General features: G+C 45.8%; 1 pseudogene; it reads left to right on the forward strand.

Annotated features, from left to right (window-relative positions):
- The first annotated feature begins 1,521 nt into the window (after nucleotides 1-1,521).
- Nucleotides 1,522-24,978, forward strand: LOC116871353 (annotated as a pseudogene).
- Nucleotides 24,979-25,674: the final 696 nt, after the last annotated feature.

Raw genomic sequence — 25,674 nt, forward strand, 5'->3', positions numbered from 1 at the left:
TTGAACTTCTTGAATATTCTCATTGGCTCAGCAGGGAGCAGGTGCTATCCCTGGCCCAAACAGGAGGGAGAAGCCTCCATCATGCCGTCCAAAGGAGAAGGGGCGGGAAATGTCAATTCAGATGCCTGGGACAGGGTGACAGATCCCTACAAGTGACTGCCAGCCTTGGCGGGGTTGGGGGTAGGGATAGGACCTTGGGAGCTGGGTGATTTGTCAGGCACTTAGAGTAGGGCTGCTGGCCAGGAATGTGACTAGGGCACATGCCCACCCCACCATGGCCTCAGCCACAGCACGACTATCCAGCAAGAGACTGAAGCTGGGGTTTACCTGCGAAGATCTGCTTCCCCCTTTTTTCAGGAAGCGCTCATAGCAAGAACCACAGGATAAGAAAAACCTCAGCTGAGAGCATTTACGTCCCCATGTCCCTCCCTTCCCCCACCAAGGAAAACAGCACCAAGGAGCAGAGAGATGTGCCTCGGGACACAGCAGAGTGGCACCAGCCCACAGGGGCCACATGAACACCAATAAGGAATCTGAGTTTGTGGCATGCTTCGTCATGCAGTGTAGACAGCCCGCAGGGACAGCCACTACCATGGCCCGCACGGAGAGAGGAAGTTCCCGCTCGATGGGAGCTAACTCTGATGTTCGAGCTCAGTGACAGAATGTTGGGCCTGGCTGATGATGCCAGAGGAGAGTGTAAGAATTTCAAGTGACATGAAGCAAGACCAAATTTCTTCACTTTCTAGCTGGAGCCTGAACCGTCTCGAGTCAAGGGAGGCCCCTGGCATTAAGGACCCAGGCTCCTTCCATCTTGCTGCTCTGCCCTCCCAGAGGTGTGGCCACCCACCTTGTCTTTGTGGTTGAAGATGCTCTCTGGCCCTCCTTCCTGAGTTTGGGGGCCAGCCAAGGAGAATAGGGCTGGGAAAGGGGACTGGGCTCCCCACTCCTTGTAAAGAACAGCCCCCTATGCACACATCCATGCTTCCTTCCCAGTGGTTAGAACAAGATTGTGGGCCACACCCAGCCCAAAGAGAGGCTGGGAAATGGGTATTGGGAGACAATGAGAAGTGCTTGCTAGGTACCACAGGGATGTGGCTCCTCTATTTGGTGACAAGCCACACTGGTGTTGAGGCAGTGGGGGAGTAGAGGCTGGCCCCTCTGGAGCCTGGGAGTCACGGTGAGAATCCTCCAGGACAGGTTCCTGGTGGCAAGGGAGCCCCGGAGTTGGTGGCATGCTGGTCAGCCATCTTCCGTCCTTCGATTGTGCCAAGAGAAGCCTGAGGCCCCCCTAGGAGCTCATCCAGCTATTTGTCCTCCGGCCCTGCAGAGAGCAATTCTCAAGCTCTCAGACTATGTGGTCGTTCCTCCCACCGCGACCCTGCAGCCCTGGGCCAGTCCCAGTTCTGTCGATATCATGGAGTCAAATGCCAGCTTCCAGATCTTGAATAAAGTACTTTGTAAAGTCAAAGTAGGAAGGCCCACGGAGGGTGAGTGACACCCCCAAGGTCACACAGCTTGATCATGCGTCAAGTCGCCCCAGTTGGCCTTTCCCCATCTCGGAGAGGCAGGACTGCAGTTCCAGGGCTTGGTACCCAGGCCTGGCGTCGGGTGGGCGGCGGGAAGAACGCCAGAGACACCGCGGTGGTCCCGGGGCGCCGGTCGTGGGGTGGGCTGCCTCGCAGAAGCCTGGGCGCCCCAGGCAGGCGGGGCTTGGCGGAGGTCTGCGTCGGCGCCACCTGGCGGCGAGGCCCTGCACCTGCGCCCGCGCAGCCCGCGTCCAACCCGCCCGCGCGCCTCTCTTCCCTGTGCGCAGCCGCCGCGTTTGCAGCGGAGAAGCCGGGCCCGGTCCCCATCCGGAGATCCTGGGAGCGCACGTGTGCTCCCCGGGGCCCCATCCGGGCAAACGGGCCTCCTTCCGACAGAAAGGACTCGGCCTGGGGAGGCCGGGTGCGCGGGACAAAACCCGGTGGGGTTGGGGGGGGAGTCACATTTACCCCGCGTTGGAAGCCCCTTCATGGCGCTGCTGGAACACGGGCTCCCGTGTCCGCAGCACAGGAAACTGAGGCACAAAATGGTAAGTGACAGAACTGGGCTGCGCCCCAAGACTGCTTGATCTAAACTCAAATGCTGGCCCTGGGTTACCTGCCCCTGACTCTGCGGTGCCCTTCCACCCCAAGCTTGCCTAGACCAGCCCCTAGCTTGGGTATCCAGCCTGAAGTTTGCTTTTTTATCAGACAAGTCACAATCCTGGGATGTTTGCGATGATCACAGGACTACTGCAAAGGGGACCAGACCCAGGGAGCTCCCACCCTGCACTTGGAATGCCTGACAGGCAGGGAGTAGCCAGACCCCCACGGCATCTGAATCAGCTCGTGTTGGCCACCAGGAGACCAAGGAGGCGGCTGGCTGCATTGGGTTCCAGCAGGTGCCTCCCTCTCCGTGGCAGGGCTCAAGGCCAGGTCTCTCTGACTCCTGAGCCTCCACACAGAACTGGGAGATGAATTACTGTCATTATTTTACAGATGGGAAACTGTGACCCAGGGTTAAATAATTGTCCAGGGTCACACAGTAAGAAGGTAGCAAGGGTCCTGTCCTGCCTATAATCCTCGTGTCCTCCTCTAAGACTGGGACAATGCCCGGACCTCACGAGGTGTCAGCTCCCTCTATGGCCAGGTGTGGAGTTGGGGCTGGGTCTGAATTAGCTCAATCACTTTGCGTCCTACTGACATTTTACAGGAATCTCACGTCTTATTCTGGTACAAAGAGAGATTCCAGTAAGAAGTAGTAGCCAAGGGGCGCCTGGGTGTCTCAGTGGGTTAAAGCCTCTGCCTTCGGCCCAGGTCATGGTGTCAGGATCCTGGGATCCAGCCCCGCATCAGGGTCTCTGCTCAGTGGGGAGCCTGCTTCCTCCTCCCTGCCTCCCTCTCTGCCTACTTTTGATCTCTGCCTGTCAAATAAATAAATAAAATCTTAAAAAAAAAAAAAAGTAGTAGCCAAAAAGACGAGGAGATGTCCTCGGACAGTCACAGGTCCTGGCAGGGTCTTCACAGAGACCCCAGCGTCCCCAGTCACTAGGCCGAGGCATCCCTGTGGGGCTGCCAGGCACTGGCCGCGCTATCGGGTCCTGCACAGATTCTGGGTTTGGAAGAACCATTGATGATGCTCCAAGAGGCTCCTCAAATCTCTCACCAAGAGATGCTCAAGAGAAAGCATTAGGATGCCTGAGGGATCATTGAAAGAATCTACAGTCAACTTACAGGCAGCTAAAGGACAAAAATGATAGCACGCGGCTGTCCCTGATGGGTGTGGTCTTGAATTTTTCATTTCTTTTCCAGTAATTCCAGTCTTCCCAATGAAGTTGCTTCAGTAAATGATATGTAAGAGCCAAGCCTTTGTGAGACTTTTCATGGAAATAAATTCCGGATTGGGGGAGGGGAATGCACATCCATGTGGGGGCTGCGAGTGGCCCCAGGGGACTTCGGAGGCTGACTTGAGTGGGTCTCTTGTGGGTGGCCTGTCCGTCCACTTCTGTATACCGCCGCCCTGGTAAACACCTTGGTGCTTGGAGCTAGTTCCTTTGTGTCGGTCCCTCAGGGGGACAGCAGTTGGAGGTCCAAGCCCAGCAACCCCCAGACTTCCTCTTCTTTCTGGAGCTTTCTGGTCGCAGGTCAGGATCACAGTCTTGCTGCAGGTTTCATATTGAAGGCCAGGTGTAACTCAAGGTTCTGGGGATTCTAATTTGCATTTCTTCAGGAACGTTCCCGAGGTTCTGAATAGACTCTAAGAAACACCCGGGGCTCCTGGAAAGTGGGACTTGCAGATAAATATTCCATCTGTCTCAGGAAGTAAGAGATTTGGGTTCTGATAGGCTCTGATTAAATCCCCACTTGCCCCGGGCTGGGCTGAGTATAATACACCTCCGGGAAAGCAGGGACACCTGATGGTCCGGCTCAGTCAACTTGCAGGAGGCAGCGTCCCCTGTTGTCACCACCAGGCAAGAAGTAGAAGGCGGCCAGCGCCCCAGGAGGCCCCAGGCCCCTTGCCCCTCCGGCCCAAAGCACACACAACTTCTAATACTATAGTGTAGTTGTTTCAAACAGCGACAGTTTCAAGTGGCTGTTTGAAAAGCTTATTAGTGGAATTCAAGTCTGTGCCCATGAGGGTCAGGCTGTCTGTGGTCCCTGTGTGGCCTCGGGTGGCTGTGACCCGCTTGCTCCACCTGTGGGCTGCCCTGGTGCCACAGATGTGCCACGGCTTCTCCAGGTCCCTATGGGGCCCACTCTGGAGGTGCTTCTAGTTGGGGGCTGTGACAAGGACAGCAACGCGGGGCTTCTGGCCTGTGGCGCCCCCACCCAAGGGGGCCCAGCTGTTCCTGGGCGCTGGAGCCACACCCAGGCCTGGGCCTCGCCACCTGTCTCTGTTCCTCCACCGAGCTAGGACTGATTTCTGTTTCTTTGGAAGCTAGCGTGGACGGTGAAGCCCTCTGTAACTCGGTGAAGCCCTCTGTAACTCGGTGAAGCCCTCTGTAACTCGCTAAAGCTTCTCGAAAACTAGCCGGTGTCTGGTTCATCTTTTAAATCCTCCTCAAGACGGGCCAGCAACAGGTGGCATCTGGGAGGCGCAGCCCGTGTCCCCTGCGCGGAGGCTGCGGGCACCAGGACCCCCTTCCACCCCCAGGCGCCGGGGTTCTTGCTCGTGGTCCAGGCAGGTCCTCTGGCTTCCCCCCGGGGAAAGGAGGCTGCCCGGTGCGGGGGAGACCAGGAAGCGCAGGTGTCAGGCCTCATCGGCACAGCTGCAGCTCGTCCCAGGACCTTCCCACTTGCCCTCCGACGCCCCTGCCGCTCGCTCCTGCAGGGAGGCCGCTGGGGCCCCCGCCGGGCGGGGAGTGACATGCACTGACCGCCTGGGGATGGCCCCGGGGCCCCACCCCGACGGGGGCCACCAGCCTTCAGCGTCGAACTCTGCGCTGGCGACAAGGACACTGTTCGTGGCGCCGCCTTGGACAGACCTCCCTCGGTGAGCACGTCTCAGCTCTTCCTTCCTCCCATTTGGTTGGGCTCTCCTCGATTTCCGCCTCCCCTCCGGTGGCTGGTCATTAGGGGGTCTGAGAGCTCTTCACTTCCTCTTCTTGCTTAAGCAAACGCGGACCGGGAAGCTCTTTGGATCATCCGGTGAGACCCCGCCGTCCCCACCGCCTCTCGGGGCTTGGGGGTGGGGGGTGGGATCTGTCTGCCGCTGCAGCTTTTGGGGTCTTTGGATAAAACGGACTGTTTTCTAATGGGAAACTCGGAAATGCCAGTTTGATTTCTGAATGCAGTCCTTGGGGCTGTGTTCTCCAAAATCGGGCCATCTCTTTTTGCTGCCCTGCTTGGCCACAATAATTCATTAGACTCTGAAGAAAAATGACCAATGAATGAATCCATGAAGTATAATGTGTTCAGAAATTTGGGGCTTTAAGATTATGTTTGCATCTCGCTTCCATATTCGTGTGTCCACGTACGTTGTAAATGTGAGCTATCTTCTCTACCTCTGGATGGGGCTGCTAAAATTAATTTGTGGAAGGGCTCTGATGGTTAGTTGGTTTAAAGACAAGTACCTGTAAAAATTGTGCATTCTAAAACCCCAGTTCCCGGGGCGCCTGGGTGGCTCAGTGGTTAAAGCCTCTGCCTTCGGCTCAGGTCATGATCTCAGGGTCATGGGATCGAGCCCCGCATCGGGCTCTCTGCTCAGCAGGGAGCCTGCCTCCTCCTCCTGTCTCTCTCTGCCTGCCTCTCTGCCTACTTGTGATCTGTCTGTCAAATTTAAAAAACAAAAACAAAAAACAAAAAAACTCCAGTTCCCGTGATCTGGGAAGATATTTGACATTAAAACTAATTTAAGCTCTTTGGTTGAATGAAAATGAACATGTTGTTAGGATTGTTAACATTAGATGGAGAACTTCTGTTCTGTGTTTACTGTGAGTCCGCAGGTTCAGGTCATCTCTGCAGCAAAATTTGTTGGGAAAGGGGGAAAAAAAGCGGTACGACTTTTGTTTCATAGTTTTATGGGGAATCTACAGATAATTGTGGAGAAGAAACAGATGTAAACCATTACTAAGCATAGGTTTATCTGTTTGGCTCCTAGTCACAGAAAAATGAGCACCACAGCTCACCGTGACTACTTTTCCAGAGAAACTAAGGTTTTTAAGAACTAAGAATAAATATAATCATGACTACTGGAAATAAGAGAAACAACTCGATGCAAAGAAAGTGAGATCGGTTATTTAAAGAGGGAAAACGTAGGACGAAATCTGAATGTAAAAAGCCTAGTTGTAGAAGGTTTGTGAGAAAGCATCTTTGGAAGGGAATGTGTTGTGCTTGGGACTGAGAACGATTACGGAGATCGGGGTGGAAAGCTTGTTAAGGAGGGATGGGCTCCCCGGGGAAGGCAAAGGTGAGGAAGAACTGGCCCAGGCAGACAAGGAGCCGTATCCCGGACACCCACAGAAGACTTCGCTGATTCTCTGGGGTTCCAAGACTTAGATTACCTTTCAGAACCATCGTAAGTTGGGGCAAAGGACTGGACTTTTTATACTCTCCTATTGAATAGTCACTGGATGTGACCACCTGGGAAGAGGGCATGACCTTGACAAGGCAGCTGTCTTCAGTCAAGGCAGTCGGTGGTGGCGGCATCCGGCTGCTGAGGACCGCTGGCAGCTTCTCCACAGCGGAGAGCCCTTCATTCCTGGTGGGGATTCTGGTTAGGACATTCCAGTACCCGCACGAACTCAGATCCTTGCAACGCCCTGCGTGTTCTTGTCTCAGGAAGTATATATCCGGCTGCCTGGGTTGCACAGTTGATGAAGTGCCCAGCTCTTGGTTTTGGCTTGGGTCATGATCTCGGGGTCCTGGGACTGAGCTCTAAGTCGAACTTTGCACTCAGTGCAGGGTCTCCTGAGGAGTGTCTCTGAGCCTGGGTGGCTCAGTCAGTTAAGCATCTGCCTTCGGCTCAGGTCATGATCGCAGAGTCCTAGGATCGAATCCCACATTGGGCTCCCTGCTCAGCGGGGAACCTGCTTCTCCCTCTGCCTGCTGCTCCCCCTGCTTGTAAGCACACTCTCTGGCAAATAAATAAAATCTTAAAAATAAACAAACAGGTCTTAAGAAAATAAGTATATATCCACATGGGAGATGACAGGGAGGGGAAAAGGAGAGACTGCATAATTTTTTAAAAAAATTCATCTTATTATTGGGGTGCCTGGCTGGCTCGGTTGGTGGAGCAGCAACTGTTGATCTCCGGGTCATGAGTTCAAACACCACTTTTAATTAGAGTTTACTTTAAAACTGGGCACCTGGGTGGCTCAGTCAGTTAAGCATCTGCCTCTGGCTCAGGTCATGATCCAGGAGTCCTGGGATCAAGTCCCACATCAGGTTCCCTGTTCAGTGGGAAGTCTGCTTCTTCTTATCCCTCTGCTCTTCCTCCCTGCTCGTGCTCTCTCTCTCGCACAAAACAAAACAAACCCTTAAACAAACAGGGGTGTTTGGGTGGCTCAGTTGCTTGAGCGTCTGACCTTGATTTTGGCTTATCATGATGTCAGGGTCGTAAGATGAGCCCCATGCTGGGCTCTGCTGGGCTCTGCACTGAGCATGGAGCCTGCTTGGGATTCTCTCTCTCCCTCTCCCACTGCTCCCCTCCCCAAAACCCAAATAAACAAAATTCATCTCTTTGGAATGAATGAGCTTTGCCATCAGAAGCACACCGATATAAGATTGGAATTTGTTTTTTTCCTCTCTGTTAAAATGATATTCGGGGGCACCTGGCTGGCTCAGTTAGTGGAGCATGAGACTCTCGATCTTGGGGTTGTGAGTTCAAGCCCCACATTGGGTATAGAGATTACTTAAAAATAAAATCTTTAAAAAATTGGTTTTTATAATTATTAATCTACTCTTAATAAGACATTGTGAACAAAGGTTTTTCTTTATCTGTAATGTCATCTTCCTAGAAAAACAAAGTTTCCATGTTTTGCCCTTATTAGGTCTTTGATTACTTAAAGTTGAATCTTCTCAATATTAAAAGAGCTAAGAATACTAACAACCATATAACCCTTGTATTTGCCTTTAGAATCCCTTACTGCCACTTTAGCAAAATGGATCATTAAGTATTAATTTTGTAATGATCTATAATCCGATTTAGTCATGTGCTTTAAAATGTCCTGCTATTTCTGACAAGCTTCCCAAAATTCAACTTGTAAATGAAGTGTTATACTTTGTTTGCTTACTAATTGGGCTTATGTAGTGTGTCCAACTCCATGGAAAGCATTGAAATAAGCGGTAATAAACCTTCTGATAGAATATTGCGTGGGTGGATGTTGTAACTGTTCCAGAATTCCTCAGGTTTTGATATGCCCTGTTATAAAGTCATCACCTGTAATTCTGATTATTAAAGTGTTCTGTGTTGGGGCGCCTGGGTGGCTCAGTCGTTAAGTGTCAGCCTTTGGCTCAGCGCATGATCCCAGGGTTCTGGGTTTGAGCCTGGCGTCGGGCTCCCTGCTCAGCGGGGAGCCTGCTTCTCCCTCTCCCTGTGCTTGTGTTCCCTCTCTCTCTGTGTCTCTCTCTGTCAAAACAAACAAACAATAAAAAAACTTTAAGAAAGTGTTATGTGTCACAAAAGTAACCAAATTTCCTTGTTGATTGCATTGTAATGAACTCTAACCAGATCTTTAACCACAGCCAGTTTTGAGGTTTTTTGGTCATCTGCAGCTGTTGTTTCACTCAGACACTCTTGCAAATGTGTTTCCCTTTTAAGATGATTCATGGAGAGGACTGGGATAAATACAGAGCTCTGACGATTTCTGGAGCTAATGGGAAGACTGCATTCAAACAGAATAAGATTTGGTAGCATGGGACTGGATGAATTGAGGAAGGCGAGTTGTCGAAGTCTCAAATGCCAAATAAGGTTTGGGAAATAATGACAAATGCATGTTCCTTTAGCACATTGGAGGAGATTATGTTAGCAAGAGTAAAAGCCAGAAAACAAAGGCTTCTGAGGATGGATGTAAGCATGGAGCGTTGATGGGGTCTTACCTAAAGACCTTTATGCCCTCCGAGAGATTAAAGCTGAAAACAGTTTAAAACTCATTGTCAACCTGCTTTGCCCTGTCATTTTGGCTCATGAACTTTTTTTTAAAGTTTTATTCATTTAAATAATCTCTATACCTAGAGTGGGGCTCGAACTCACAACCCTAAGGTCAACAGCCACACGCTCTTCTGACTGAGTCTGCCAGGCGCTCCTGTTCATGGACTTGTTAAAGCAGGTCCGGCCGTGGCACTCTTTGGGAGAAGCCAAACATAGGCAGGTGACAAAAACAGAATTTGGATTGGAGGAGGCCCCCGTGTCCTTGCAGTTGGAGATGCAGGCGTGGGAAGGAGCCCGACCCTCCAGCGGCGTGCAGCCTTGCTCCAGGAGGCGTGTGTTTGTGGTTGACGGGTAACTCTTTCAGAACCTAGTTCCTCTGGAGATTTTGCTTTGGAAGCTGGTGCCCTTCTACTTGGTGAACAAAATATTTGTGGAATAGGTGAACCTGAGAAGATGGGACAATCAACACTAAGTCTTGTTAGAAGTAAGGCAGCAGCAAAGCGATGAGGCTGGGGTGGTTGTGTAGCCTCCCTGCAGGGACTTCCAGGATTGCTGCTCCAAGTCCGGTTGCAGGACACGACAATAAAGACAAGCTTTGGGGTGCCTGGCGGGCTCCGTCGGGAGAGCATGCAACCCTTGATCTCGGGGTTGTGAGTTAGAGCCCCATGGTGGGTACAGAGTTTGCTCAAAAATTAAAGACCAATGGCTTCTGAGAATTTAGAAACGGGGGGCACATTGCTGTCCAGATTTGACTTGGTCTTCAGGCTGGTACACTCCAAATGAGAACCATGACCCCTTACTGTCTGCACGTGTGATTGCGTGAAGACCTGGAAAGCAGAGAGCCATGGCAGCTCGGTATCAATCGTCAAGATTCAAATACTTCTGGACTTGAAGTGGTTTCTGATAAAACATTACGAGAAAGATGAAAGGTGGTTCCTGGAGAAACCCAGGATCCAGTCCCCACCAGCGATTGTGAAAGTACACTGGTTTTGCTTGGCAGTAGGTCCCAGCCAAAGCCACCCAGGGAAGCTGCTCCGATTCCTCAAGATTTTTACCTTGAACTCTAGAAACAGAGCCAATGGTTAAAAGGCTCACCAGTCACTACTAGGCACCTGGGATCTCTGATTCATCCAACAGAGGCCCAAGCAAGGTCAGAACACAGAGGGGAACCAACCAAACAAAGATACTAAGGATTTCAATGTCATCAACTTCCACAGATTGCCAAAGAGCGATAAACATTTCAGGACGCTGATTTTGAAAATCATATTAGATCCCTAAATGACCAAGGTTACTTCTTGCAAAAAAAGGCCCAGAGTCTTACCACCTTCAAACTGGTAAACTACACAGGACTACCTGGGAACCTCCTGGAATTATTAAAGAATATGGAAAAAGTAACCCCCCAAACTTCTGGAAGATTGGTATCTTGAAAGTAGTAATAGGAAAGGTGTTGATTATAAATTTTTTTAAATGACTTTTGTTTGAAACATGGCTGGTTCTCTGATGTTTGCTCTTCCAGACTTAACATGTTTTTCTCTTAAGCTATCTATGACTTTGAGAAATTTGGTAAAATACTCCTTTGTAAACATATAGAAGACATTTAACTTTCATCCCTACTCCAGGCTTCCAAGACCCAGAAACTCTCAGTGAGTGTTCTCATATCCTCTCTGGTCTTCCTTCTGACGAGGCACAGTTGGAAGGACAGCAGTTCGGGTCAGGGGGCATAGACAGAGACAGGAGCTGGGGAGAGGAAATTGTGACATGGGTTCTGGGCAGGGTCTGAGGTTTGGGAACGTTTTCTACGAGGGACGGACTGCACGCTGCCACATTTCCTATTCGTGAACTGAAGTGAGCTGGTCACTGTGGGGCTGCTCGTGGCTCTTGCCTTCCGCCTGGTTTTGGATTCTTCAGTTTACGGTTGTCCCGTGCGCAGGGCCAGGTACTGGTGGGTTTGCTGCAGGCCTGACGGAACTCTGCAAACTGCAAAAGACCCCAGAACTTGAATGATGTCTTTCCCTTTCTGAGGACTATTTCTGGATCAGGATCTGGAAGTGGCTTCTTCACTGAAATTTAACGGGAATACCAAGCAGTAGATGAAAACAGTGATTTTCATGACAACTTTAGGCCTCTCTGGGGAAATCTGCCATCAGACAACCAGGACTTGGGCCAAGATGGACAGGGGGGGATCTTATTATGTAAAAGAGAGGGTTTCCCATCTTGATATCAGGCAATGCATTCAGTATATTTTATGTACCATAGTTAAATGAATAATTTTAGAACAAAAAGTTTTATAGAAATTTTAGAACATCTGAAAAAGAAGTTTAGGTTTTATCACCTTTTTTTCCCTTCATGAATTCTTAAAGCTTCCTTTGTCTATCCTATTGTCTGGGAAAATACCTGTATTTCCTTTGTATCATCATCAGCCAATATCATTATGAAATTAACTAGACTGCCCATGTCTATAAAATTGCTTTAAAGAATCATTCATACTGTTTTTTAAAAAATATTTTATTTATTTGACAGAGAGAGAACACAAGCAGGGGGATAGGCAGGCAGAGGGAGAGGGAGAACAAGGGTCCCTGCTGGGCAGAGAGTTCGACGTGGGGCTCCATCCCAGGACCCCAGGATCATGACCTGAGCCGAAGGCAGACGCTTAACCGACTGAGCCACCCACGTGCCCCTAGACTTTTTTTTAAATTTATTTTGAGAAGCAGACTGGCAGGCAAAATTTCATATCTAAGTCTTCAGAACTGACTGTGATTGTGAATTATAGGTATGTCTCTTTTATTATGAAAAACCCAGATGAAACACGTGGTGAATTTATGGAGTGGGTGTTCTGCAAGTCCAGGTAAAGCACGAATTGCTCTAATGTTACCACTGGATGTGTTTGTAGAGCTGGTGGACATTGTTCAGAAGTGTGTTTCTTGTTACAATTGGAAACTGCAGACCCAAATTAAAGCATAATTGTGCTCTCAGTGCTTCATACCATTTTGCCTTTTCCCCTGGATATCTGTGTATTTTCAAATCTTACTGTATTAAAGCAGAACTAAAACAACAACAACAACAACAACAAAAACTAAAGCAGAACTAAAAAAGAAGAAGAAGAAGAAGAAGAAGATGATGACGACGACGAAGACGACACAATTGGAAACCTCTTATGACCAAGCCTTTGACTGGAATGTCGTATTTGAGAGAGACACATGCACAGACTCAGATGTGACCAGACAGCTTCAAGGAACTAAGGTTGATTTTATGGAACCAATGAGCCCTTTGGGAAAACTGGCCTGGTCCCTGGTTTACAGGGTTCCCAGCAGCCTTACCAGGTGAGTTAGGAAGGTCATTTCCGGGCAAGTGCAGGAACCTCAGGATACTTTGGGGACCTTGAGAAGAGAGGAATTCACATGCTCGTTGCTCTATGGGCCACTCAGATCGCCGGAGACCTTCAAGTTGCAAACTGGGGAGATCTATTCAGTTGCTACTGCCTGCCCCCACTCCATCAGAAGATGCTCCAAGTCAGGCCTCTAGAACAACTTAGAGGCACCGAACCTGGACAGCCTGGCAGGTAGATTTTACTGTGGTGCCAAAACCAACTGGTCATTTTTGATATTTGCTAGTTCCTATAGATTCCTGTGTAAGCTGGGTGGAAGCTTTTCCGTGTATTCTGAGAAGGCCTCAGTTGTTGAAACACTTTAAAATAATTCCTACGTTTGGATTGCCGCTAACAATTCAGAGTGACAAGGGAGTGGCGTTTGTGCCGAAAGTCACACTAAGTGTCCAGTGCCTTGGGCATTCCCTGGAAATTACATGTTTCCTGGAAAAATGAACCATCTATTTAAAAGAACTCTGGCAAAAAGTGTGCCCTGAAGCGGACTTGGGAAAAAGCTTTGCTGGTTGCCCTGCTTTGGGTAAGAGTGGCCTCTAGAAGTAGGCGTGTTTCAGCCCCTCTGAACCATTATATGGAAGACGTTTTCTATACTCTTTTCATGACTTAGGCATTCCCAATGGGGCTCATGTTAGGGAACTGGATATTCTCAGGTACCTTCAGTCTCCGGGAAACTCAAAGTTTGCTTCAGGCAGGTTGATGAACGCCACTGATGTGCCCTTATCTCTGCCTGAATGCTGGAGATGTGGTGTCACCAAGACCATAAGACCTGGCACGTGGAGGACCAACTCCGCCCTCACGGGACAGGACCTCTTCGTGGTGCTGTTGACGAGCCACTCTCCGGGGCAACGGAAGAGAATTAAGTGGTGGGTTCAGCACCACGTTGAGCTGGTTCTACAAGATTCCTCAGCTTCCCGGCTCCCTGTGAAGGAGAACATCAGAGGAATCCTGCTCTGACTAGCGAGCCACTGAGGGACCTGAAACTACTATTTTGGAGAACTGGTCCCAAGAAGTCAAAGAATATTGCTAAATACATAAAGTTTCCATTCGTCTAAGCCTGATCTAACCCCATGTCAGCAGGAAGGAGCTAGAGTGGTCGTTGTCCCGGTTCCCTCCTGAGTGAGGAATGATCAAAAGACAGTGGGGCTAGGGGCTCCTCAGTGGGTTAAGCCTCTGCCTTTGGCTCAGGTCATGATCTCGGAGTCCTGGGATCGAGCCCGGCGTCGGGCTCTCTGCTCAGCAGGAAGCCTGCTTCCCCCTCTCTCTCTGCCTGCCTTTCTGCCTACTTGTGATCTCTGTCTGTCAAATAAGTAAATAAAATCTTAAAAAAAAAAAAAGGATCAGCTTCACTGAGGTATTATTTATGTCATTAAAATTCACCCGTGAAGGAGGGAAGAATAAGGTCACCCAAGGCCTTCTGACTGGTTACGATAACATAGGATCATACCTATATATTTATGCCTGTTTTTACTTTTTAGAGACAGGATATATCCATATATATATATGTAAATATATGTAAAGATTTATTTGAGGAGGGAGGGGCAGAGGGAGAGAGAACCCTCAAGGGAACTCCCTGCTGAGCAGGGAACCCGACACGGGGCTCGATCCCAGGACCCCGAGATCATGACCTGAGCTGAGATCAGGAGCTGGCCACCCAGCTGACTGGGCCACCCAGCTGACTGAGACACCCAGGCAGCCCTCCGTTTATATATTTTTAATGGTTTTCTTTCCCTTTTTCCTCACTATCATATGTAGGCTGTGGTTAGATTTACCATTTTGTATGGGAGCCAGCAAACTTTCTGCGAGGAGACACGCAGAAGTATAAATATTCAGCTCCCTCGCGCCACACCAAAATGAGCCACACGGTAAATATTTTAGAGTTTGAGAGCTACTTAGTGTTTCACAAACGAGCATGACTGGGCACCGAGGGTGGGCAATGCAGCTCATATTTGTGTAACTTCCCTGTGTCATGAAATATTTTTTTCAACCATTCGGAAATGTAAAGCTCACTCTTAGCTCCTGGGCCACATGAATCCTGGCAGTTGGCTGGAGTTAGGCCCAGGCTGGTCCATGGAATGTGAGGAAGGGTTGTGGCTGTGGAATATGAGGAAGGGGCAGCTAAAAGGCTTAGAAGCATGTGCACGTGTGTACCGGCTGCAGACCCCGTTCTGACGCAGTGCTGGTCACTGACGCCCAGGTGTCATGGGAGGGCTCACGGTGCTGGGCGTCCGATGGGCTTTGACAAATGCTTGCCATCACACAAGCCCCAGTGTGGTCTCCTGCACCAGAGTCTCACTGCCCAACAAACCCCCCTGTGCCCCCATGGAGTCCCCCCCCTCGCCTTTCCCAAACTCCTGGCAACCACTGGCCTTTCCACTGTGTCCATAGTTTTGCCTTTTCCAGAATGTCCTATAGTTGGGATCACTGTATATGACTTTCCAATCAGCTTCTTTCGCTTCGTGGTAACATTGGAGGCTGCTCCGGGTCTTGTAGTGGCTTCATGGCTCCCTTCTTATCACTGAGTGCCCTTCCATTGTCTGGTTGCCCCACAGTTTATCTGTTCTTCCACCTAGGGGAGGATATCATGATTGCTTCCGGGTTTGTTTGTTTTTTAGAGTATGCTCCAAATAAATAAATAAATAAATAAATAAATAAATAAATAAAGTAGGCTTCACACCCCACATGGGGCTCGAACTCACAACCCCGAGATCAAGCATCACATGCTCTACAGATGGAGCCCGCCGGGCCACCCAACGGCTTCTAGTTTTCACAGTTACCAATAGAGCTGCTATTAACATTCATGTGCAGGTCTTTATGGGGACGTGCATTTTCAGCTCATCTGGGTAGATACCAGCGAGCATGCCTGCTGGCTGATAAGGGTACGGTTAGCTTGGTGAGATGGCCAGAGGGGCCGTACCACTTTGCGTTCCCTCCAGCAATGAGTTCCCGTTGTTCCACGTCATGTCAGCATCTGGTGTTGTCAGCGTTTTGGATCATGGCCATTCCAGTATGGTGTCGCGTTGTGGTATCTCATCATGGTTTTACTTTGCAGTGTTTTCCTGATGACATATGAGGTGGAGCATCCTTTCATTTGCTTCTTGGCCATCTGTAGGCCTTCTTTGCTGAGGTGTCTGTTCAGATCTTTTCCTTAATTTTTAATTGGGTGTTTGTTTTCTTACTGTTTTAAGAGTTGTGTGTTTTGGATACAAGTCTTATGTTGGATCCGTGTGTATTTTTCAAATATTTAATTCTGATTTGTCACTTGTCTTTTCACTCTTTCAGCAGTGCCTTTTACAGAGCAGAAGTTTTCAATTTTAATAAAGTCCAGCTTGCCAATTTTTTTTCATGGATTGTGCTATTAGTGTTCTCTTTAAAAAGTCATTGTCAAGGGGCACCTGGCGACTCTTGATCTTGGGGTGGTGAGTTTGAGCCCCACGTTGGGTATAGAGATTACTTAAATAAGAATAAAACAAAAAGTCATTGCCAAATGCAAGGTCACCTAGATTTTTTCCTAGCTTATAGCAGCTTTGTGTTTTATGTTTAGGTCTGTAATCCATTTTGAGCTAGTTTTTTGTGAAAGGTGTAAAGATGTATGTCTAGATTCATTTTTGTCCATGTAGATGCCCATCTGCACCATCTGTTGAAAAGGCTGTCCTTTCTGTGTTAAATTGCCTTTGCTCCTTTGTCAAATACTACGTGACTCTATTTGTATGGGTCTATTTCTAGGCTCTCTATTCTGTTCCATTGATTAGTTTTATCTGTTTTTTTGTTTGTTTGTCTTTTGTTTTGTTTTGTTTTTTAGCCAGTACAACTCTATAGTGATTATGGAAGCTTATAGTCAGACTTGAAGTTAGGTAGGCTCAGTCCTCTGACTTTGTCCTTCTCCCTCAATACTGTGTTGGCTATTCTTGTCCCCCCACCCCCCGCAACTCCCTGTCTGTATAAATTTTAAAATCAGTGTGTTGATATGCACAAAATAACTTGCTGGGATTTTGATTTGTTTGCACTGAATCTGTGGCTCACTTGAAAAGAGCTGACATTTTAACAATATTGAGTCTTTCTATCCATGAACATGGAATGTCTCTCCATTTATTTAGATCTTTGGTTTCTTCCACCAGAGATCTTGTACATATTCTGTTAGATCTATGCATAAGTATTCCATTTTGGGAGGGTGTGTGCTAATCTAAATGGTATTGTTTTTTTATTTCAAGTTGTTCATTGCAATTGACTTAAAAAAAGATGTATTTATTTATTGGCAGGGGGAGAGGCAGAGGGAGAGAGTCCTAAGCAGACTCTGCTGAGTGTGGAGGCCATCGCAGGCCTGGATCTCACAACCCTGAGATCTGGGCCTGGATGAAACCAAGAGTTGGTTGCTTTGAACAACTGTGCCACCCAGGCTCCCCTGCAATTTACTTTTTGCTTTGTTGATTTTTTTTTTTTTTAATTTTGTTAGAGAGAGAGAGCATAAGCAGGGTGAGGACCAGAGGGAAAGGGAGAATCAGACTCCCTGGTGAGCACAGAGCCTGGGGCTTGATCCCAGGACCCTGAGATTATGACCAGAGCTGAAGGCAGACACTTAACTGACTGAGCCACGCGGGTGCCCCTATAATTGACTTTTGCATATTAATCTTGTATCCTGAAAACAACTTGCTTTAGGAGTTTTTCTGTCAATTCTTTAGGATTTTCTACAAAGATGATCATATCATTTGTGAAAAAGTTTTATTTCTTCCTTCTCATCTGTATCTTTTATTTCCTTTTCTTGTCTTACTGCATTCCTTAGGACTTTCAGTATGATGTTAACTAGGAGTGGTGAGAGGGGATATCTTTGCCTTGTTGATGATCCTAGGGGGAAAGGATCTAGTTTTTCATTAACCATGATGTCAACTGGAGGTCTTTTGTAGATTTACCAAGTTGAAGAGGTACTCTTCTATTCCTAGTTTGCTGTGAGTTTTTGTCATGAATATTAGATTTCTTTAAATGCTTTTTCTGCACCTATTGGTATGCTCGTGTCATTTTTCTTCTTTAGCCTGTCATGTAATGGATTGTTTTAATTGAATTTTGAATTAGTCTTACATACATGGAATAACTGGTTGTGGTATGTAATTCTTCTACCACAACATTGGATTCTATCTGCTACTATTTTGTTGAGGATTTTTGTATCTATGTTCATGAATATTGGTCTGTAGTTTTCCTTTCTTGTGATGTTTTTGTCTGGTTTTGGTATTGGGATAATGCTGGTCTCATAAAATGAGTTAGGACGTATTTCCTCAGCATCTATTTTTTAGAAAAGATTGAGAATTGGTATGCTTTCTTAAATGTTTGATAGAATCCCCTAGTGTACCATCTGGGCCTGGGGCTCTCTGTTTTGGAAGTTTATTAATTATTGATTCAGTTTCTTTAATAGATATAGGCCTATTCAGATTATTTCTATGTTAGTTTTGGTAGATTTTGTTTCTAGATTATCAGATTTGTCTAGAGACAGTTGTTCATTATATTCTTTTATTATCCCTTTTATGTCCATAGAATGTAGTGATGGCCTAGTAGATTAGTAGTAGTGATGTAGTAGTAGATTAGTAGTAGTGATGTAGTAGTAGATTAGTAGTAGATGTAGTGATGTAGTAGTAGATTAGTAGCAGATGTAGTGATGTAGTAGTAGATTAGTAGTAGATGTAGATTAGTAGTGATGGCCTCTTTCATTTCTGGTATTAATAATTTGTGTCTTTTTTTTTTTTAATTGGTTAGCCTTGCTAGAAGTTGTTAATTAAAAAAAATAATTCTGGGGTGCCTGGGTGGCTCAGTTGGTGAAGCATCTGCCTTCAGCTCAGGTCATGATCCTGGGGTCCTGGAATTGAGCCCTGCTATGGGTTCCCTACTCAGCGGTGAGTCTGCTTTTCCCTCTCCTGCTCCCCCTGCTTGCACTTTCACTTGCTCTTGTCAAATAAATAAGTAAAATCTTGAAAAACCAATCAATCAGTCAATCATTCTTTGATTTCATTGATTTTTTCCCCTCTACTTATTTCCTGTTTTCATTTTCATTGATTTCTGCTCTAATTTTCATTATTTCTTGTCTTCTTACTTTGTTCTTTTTCTAGTTTCCTAAGGCAGAAGCATAGATTTCCGATTTTAGATCTTTTCTTTTTCTTTTTTCCAATAGGTCCACACCCAATATGGGGCTTGAACCTGTAACCCTGATACCAAGAGTTGTATGCTCCACCAACTGAGCCAGCTAGTCACCCCTTTCTTCTCTAATAGGTGCATTTAATGCTATAAATGTTCCTCTAAGGACTGCTTTTGTTGCATCTCACAAATTTTAAATTGCATTTTCATTTATGTCAAAATATTTCTCTTGAGACTTCTTTGACTCATGTTATTTAGAAGCTTGTTGTTTAATCTCCAAGTATTTGGGGGGGGGGGCAGATTTTCCAGCTATCTTTCTGTTGCTGATTTCTAGTTTAGTTTCACTGTGGTCTGAGAGCATACATAACATGATTTCCTTCTTTTGAATTTGTTAAGGTTTTTTTATGTCCCAGAATCTGTTTTCATGAATGTTCCATGTAGGTTTGAGAAATATGTGTATTCTGCTGTTAGATGAAGTATTTTATAGATGTCAGATTTAGTTCACTGATGACACTGTTCAGTTCAACTGTGTCCCTACTGACTTGCTGCCTGCTGGGTCTATCACTTACTGAGAGGGATGTTAAAGTCTTCAACTGTGATAGTGGACTTGTCTTTTTCTCCTTGCAGTTCTATGAGTTTTTACCCCATGTATTTGATACTTTGTTAGGGCATATACATGAAGGACTTTTATATCTTCTTAGAGAAGTGATCTCTTTATCATTATATAATGTCCCTCTTTAACCCTGATAATTTTCCTTGTTCTGAAGTCTGCTTTGTTTGAAATTAATATAGCTATATAAGCTTTCTTTTGATTTGTATTACTGTGATGTTTATTTCTCTAGTCTTTTACTTTTCTTTTTTCAAGATTTATTTATCTTAGGGAGAGAGAGAAAGGACAGACACATGAGCAGGGAGAAGGGCAGAGGGAGAGGAAGAAAAGCAGACTCCCCACCAAGCACAGAGCCTGGTTTGGGTCTTGATCCCAGGACCCCAAGATAGTGACCTGAGCTGAAATCCAGAATCAGCTGTTTAACTGACTGAGCCACCCAGGTGCTCTTATCCTTTTACTTTAAATGTTTCTCTATATTTAAAATGGGTTTCTTTTTTTTTTTTTTTAAGACTTTATTTATTTATTTGACAGACAGAGATCACAAGTAGGCAGAGAGGCAGACAGATAGAGAGAGGTGGAAGCAGGCTCCCTGCAGAGCAGAGAGCCCGATGTGGGGCTCCATCCTAGGACACTGGGATCATGACCCGAGCCGAAGGCAGAGGCCTTAACCCACTGAGCCACCCAGGTGCCCCTAAAATGGGTTTCTTGAATACAACATATAGTTGGGTCTTGTTTTTTAATCCACTCGAACGGTCCTTGTTTTTTATTTAATCATTGATATTTGGTGTGATTATTTTATTTTTTCATTGTGGGGGGGGAGTTTAAAAAATCATTCTATTTTTCTTTATGATAAATGTATCCTTGAATCCCCTATTCTACCCCCTCCCCCCACACCTCTGGTAAAACATTAGTTCTCTATAGTTGAGACTCTGTAGTATCTAGTCTGTTTCTTGGTTTGTCTTTTTTCATTTGTTTTGTTTCTTAAATTCTGCCTATGAGTGAGATCAGATGATATTTCTCTGATTTATTTTGCTTAACATTATACTCTCTAGCTCTATCCATGTTGTTGCACATGGCAAGATTTCATTCTTTATTGGCTGAAGAATATTCCTTTGTGTGTGTATGTGTGTGTACACATCTTTATCCCTTCATCTGTAGATGGATATTTGGGCTGCTGCCATAGTTTGGCTATTGTAAATAATGCTGCAATAAACATAGAGGTGCATGTATCCCTTGGAATTAGTGTTTTGTATTTTTTTGGATAAATATCCAGTAGTGCAATTACTGGCTCATAGTGTAGGTCTATTTTTACTTTTCTGAGAAACCTCTGTACTATTCTCCAGAGTGGCTGCACCAGTTTGCATTCCCACCAACCTTGCACAAGGGTTCCTTTTTCTCCATATCCTCACCAACACTTGTTTCTTGTGCTTTTGATTTTAGCTCTTCTGACAGGTGTGAGGTAATATCTCATTGTAGTCTTGATTTGCATTTCCCTGATGATGAGTGATGTTGAGCATCTTTTCATGTCTTCTACTCATTTTTAAATTGGATTATTTGGAGTTTGGGGGGTATTGAGTTGGAGCAGTTCTTAATATATTTTGGATACTAATCCTTCATCAGATACATCATTTGCAAATATCTTCTCATTGCCTTTTGTTGATCATTTCCTTTGCTGTACAGAAAACTTTTTATTTTATATGTAGTCCCATTAGTTTATTTTGGTTTTATTTCCCTTGCCTCAGGAGACATATCTAGAAAATATGGCTGGTGTCAGAGCAATTACTGCCTGTGCTCTCTTTTAGGATATTTATGGTTTCAGGTCTCATATTTAGATCTTCAATCCATTTTGAGTGTATTTTTGTGCAGAGTGAAATAAAGTGGTTCAGTTTCTCTTGAACTGTCCAACACCATTTGTTGAAAAGCCTTTCCTTTTCCCATTATATAGTCATTTCACTTTTGTCAGAGATTAACTGACCATACAATTGCGGGTTTATTTAGGGGCTTTCATTCTATTTTCATTGATCAATGTGTTTATTTTTATGCCAGCACTGTACTGTTTTACTTACTTCTGCTTTGTAATAGAACATGAAATCTGGAATTCTGATACCTCGTTTTGTTTTTTGTTTTTGAGATTGCTTTGGTTATTGAGGACTTTTGTGGTTCCATACAAATTTTAGGATGGTTTGTTCTAGTTTGTGAGAAATTCTGTTGGTTATTCTGATAGGAATTGCACTAAATCTGTAGACTGCCTTGGGTATAATAGGCATCTTGGCATTATTTGTTCTTCCAACCCATGTTCATGGAAGGGTTTTCCTTTTCTTTGCCATTATCTTCAGTTTCTTTCATCAGTGTGTTATAGTTTTCAGGGTACAAGTCTTTTGCCTCTTTGGTTTATTCCTAAATATTTTACTGTATTTGTGCAACTGTAAATGGGACTGTGTTCTTAATTTCGCTTTCTGCTGCTTTGTTAGTGTGTAAGAATGTGACGGATTTCTGTACATCAATTTTTGTATCCTGTGACTTTACGAAATTCATTCATCAGTTCTTAGTTTTTTGGTGGAGTCTTTAAGGTCTTTTCTATATAGTATGTCATTTATGAGTAGTGGGAATTTTACTATTTCCTTACCAGTTTGATGCCTTTTATTTATGTTGTCTAATTGCTGTGACTGGGACTTCCAATACTATGTTGAATAAAAGTAGTGAGTGGACATTCTTGTCTTGTTCCTTACCTTAGGGGAAAAAGCTCTGCTTTTCTACATTGAGCGTGATGTTGGCTATGGAGGATTTTGTTGTTGTTGTTGATTTTTCACATAAGGCCTTTATTATGTTGAGGTGTTTCCTCCAGACCTACTTTGCAGAGGTTTTTTTTTTTTTTTTTTAAATTGTGAATGGATGTTGTACTTTGTCAGATGCTTTTTCTGCATCTATTGAAATCATCATATGGTCTTTATCCTTTCTCTTATTGATGAACAATCACAAATGACTTGCAAATATCAGAGTTGCATCCTGGAAATAAATCCCCTTGATGGTGAAATACATGATTTTTTTTTAATGTATTGTTGGATTGTTAGTATTTTGTTGAGGATTTTTGCATCGATATTCATGATATTGGCCTACAGTTCCCTTTTTTGGTGTTTATCTGGTTTTGGTATGAGGGTGATACTGCCTTGAAAAATGAATTTGGAAGTTTTCTTTCCTCTTGCAGTTTTTGGAATATCGTTTGAGAAAAATAGGTATTAACTCCAGAATCCAGGGTGCCTGGGTCATGCAAGTCAGTTAAGTGTCTGCCTTCAGCTCAGGTCATGATCCCAGGGTCCTGGGACCGAGCCCCATACTGGGCTCCCTGCTCAGTGGGGAGCCCGCTTCTCCATCTGCCGCTCCCCCTGCTTGTGTTCTCTTGTTCGCTTTCTCAAATAAAATCTTAAAAAAAAATTCGGTAGAATTCACCTGTGATGAATTATAGTTTATTTTTTAAAAAAAGATTTTATTTATTTGAGATCGCAAATAGGCAGAGAGAGAGAGGAGGAGGAAGCAGGCTCCCTGCTGAGCAGAGAGCCCAATGCAGGGTTTGATCCCAGGACCCTGAGATCATAACCTGAGCCGAAGGCAGAGGCTTAACCCACTAAGCCACCCAGGAGCCCCGAATTGTTGATATTTTATTATCTACCACATTTGTTACTGTTTTCTATCCTTCCTTACCCTTTTTGTTCTCATTTTGTCTTCCACTCTTTTTTGGGAGGGGAGGGGCAACAGAAGGAGATAAAGTATGGAAGAGGGAATATGGATTTGAGCATCCAAAGAGGTTATAGATGAGTTTGTATTTCTTTGGCTGCCTCCTACTTTGGGGAAAATTGCCTGTTGAGTGCATTTTTTGTGAACATCAATGCACATTTCCTACCGTAGAAGCTGAAATGGAGCCATCCTCCTTCTCTTCACTCCTTGGTATGCAGAATGTGGGATGATGACCTGGGCTTGGACAAATGGGCACCCCCAGCAAGACTTTTGAGTCTTGATCAAATGACGGAGCAATTACAATTTATTCACAGCAGTGGGTCAGCACCATCGTCCTGCAGCAACTTAGAAGTTGTTCTAGGAAAACAGATCGTATTGAGGAAAGCCCATGTGACTTGAACCTGAGTTCAAATCCTAGCTGTTGTGACTTCAAATATCTTCCTGTAATTACATCATCAAGTGATGAGATTTTACCAGGGAGGAGAACCAGAGAAATTAAAAAATTAATCTAGCTTTGTCACTGGCTATGGTACATTGGGAAAATCACTTCACCTCTCCCAGCTTTTGTCTTTGCCTTTTAAAAAGGGACTAGTGGGGCGCCTGGGTGGCTCAGTGGGTTAAGCCGCTGCCTTCGGCTCAGATCATGATCTCGGGGTCCTGGGATCGAGTCCCGCATCGGGCTCTCTGCTCGGCGGGGAGCCTGCTTCCCTCTCTCTCTCTCTCTGCCTGCCTCTCCATCTACTTGTGATCTCTGTCAAATAAATCAATCTTTAAAAAAAAAAATAAAAAAATAAAAAGGGACTAGTTACTGATGTACACAGAAGCACCTATAGCTCACAGTAGATGGGGTAGTAGGCAAATGAACCAAATTTAGGGCCTTCCTCTTCAGCTTCCCAAGGTCTTTCTTCCCCTGGGCCACAGGGGCAGGGAGGGGCAGGCAGTATCCAGCTTTACCCTCAAATGTTACTGTTGTCTTCTGGACCAGAGTTATCTGGAAGAAATGGTACAGCCTTGAACAAGCACTGCATCTCACCTTTCTTAAGGGCTGGCAAGAGAGAGAGTGCCTTACAGTGAATTGCCAGTGACCTCCAATTGGCCCAGTATCTGGCCCACAGTGGGCATTGAGTACTGACACTGTCATGAGGCAAGCCCTGTGATGCCAATCCATAAGCAACAAGTATGTTCCATGGGAAGACGGGGGCTTCTGTCTTTTCCTACACCATTCCCAGTGCCTTATAGACCAGTGCTCGGCATATAAAAGGCACACGCTCAAATAGGAACCGAACGTCACTGGGGATGTGTGGCCAGAGTGCGGCTGTCTCTTCACCTGAAACAACCAAACCGTACTGACCCCTGCGGGGCATGAGAACAGGACGGAGAATGGACGAGCCACTACTGGTCTCCGGTGTGTGCCTGGAGCTCCAACAGATGAGCTCCCATCTTTCTCTTGATCTTTAACTTTTTGTTCAGAATCCAACATAAATGAATTTAAAACTGCTGGGGAAAAATGATTGCCAATCTCTTCTATGTACAAATGGAATTTCTGTCCTTTATACTCTCTGATGGGTTAATATACTCACTTGCCTAGAGTTTACGTGCTTTCAGCATTTAAAGTGAGAACTTCCCAAGGCTCATGTAGTTAAATGACAAAGTTAAATTATACAAACATGATGAAACTATGTTTAGAATATGGATGAACAGGAAAAATCTTGGAAGGGAATTTGGAAAAAGCTGCTGTTGGTAAAACGAAGTTGAACTTTTAAAAATTTTAAACTTGTGAAAGGAAAAAAAAAATGCCCAAAGCAATGTTCCCATCCTTGTAAAATTAGGGAATGTTGGATTCTCATCACTTACTGGAGATCTGAGGCCGTGGGAATTCTACTGGTTGGAGCCATCATCTTGTCACAATGGAGACAAGGCTCCAGGGAGTCTGAGGTTTCAATCCCTGAAATTCCGTTTCCAAAACTGAACTCACCTTTGTCTTTGCCATTCCTCAGGCTTCAGGAACATCTTGGATCACCTCTGACCGCTCCTTTCCCCGGGTCACCTACTGAACCCTGTTTTGTTCCCTCCTGTCACTTCCTTTGCTCAGGCCCCATCACCTGCAATTACAGTTGACCCGTTGCACAGGGATTAGGGGTGCTGTCCCTCTTCCGGTCAAAAATCTGCATGTAGCTTGACCCTCTCTAAACTCTTACTCACAGCCCACTGTTGACCGGAAGTTACTGAACACATGCTGTGTATGCTACGGAGATATCCTGTACTGCATTCTTCCCATACAGCAGCCTAGAGAAAAGAGAATGTCAAGAAAACCCTAAGGAAAAAACTTAAAGTATCTTCGAGTTGTTTGAGGTCAAGTGTACCGCGTTCCCGGACGGCTGCTTTCGGGACATCTGGTCTCCCGTGCTACTGTCAGGTCGACCTGGCAGCGCAGCAGCTGGCTCTACAACCCTTATCCTCCTGTTTAAATATTTCCTGTGTTCTCAGTGCTGGCAGGACCAAGGCCAAATTCCTCCTCCTGGCATTCAAAGCACCGTGACCCAATCTATCCGCCAAACTCGCTTCTCATTCCCTATCATCACACTCCACGCTCCCTGGGCATCTTGCCCCCTGCTTGCCCAACTCCATGGCTCTGTACACAGATTTTTTTTTTTTTTTAAAAGGAATGCTTTCCACTCACTCCCACATCCCTAGAGGTTCAGCCTCAGTACGGTCTTCTCAA

The sequence above is a fragment of the Lontra canadensis genome, unplaced genomic scaffold (assembly GCF_010015895.1).
Source record: "Lontra canadensis isolate GAN:19392208 unplaced genomic scaffold, GSC_riverotter_1.0 scaffold25, whole genome shotgun sequence".
In the NCBI taxonomy this organism is placed as follows: Eukaryota; Metazoa; Chordata; class Mammalia; order Carnivora; family Mustelidae; genus Lontra; species Lontra canadensis.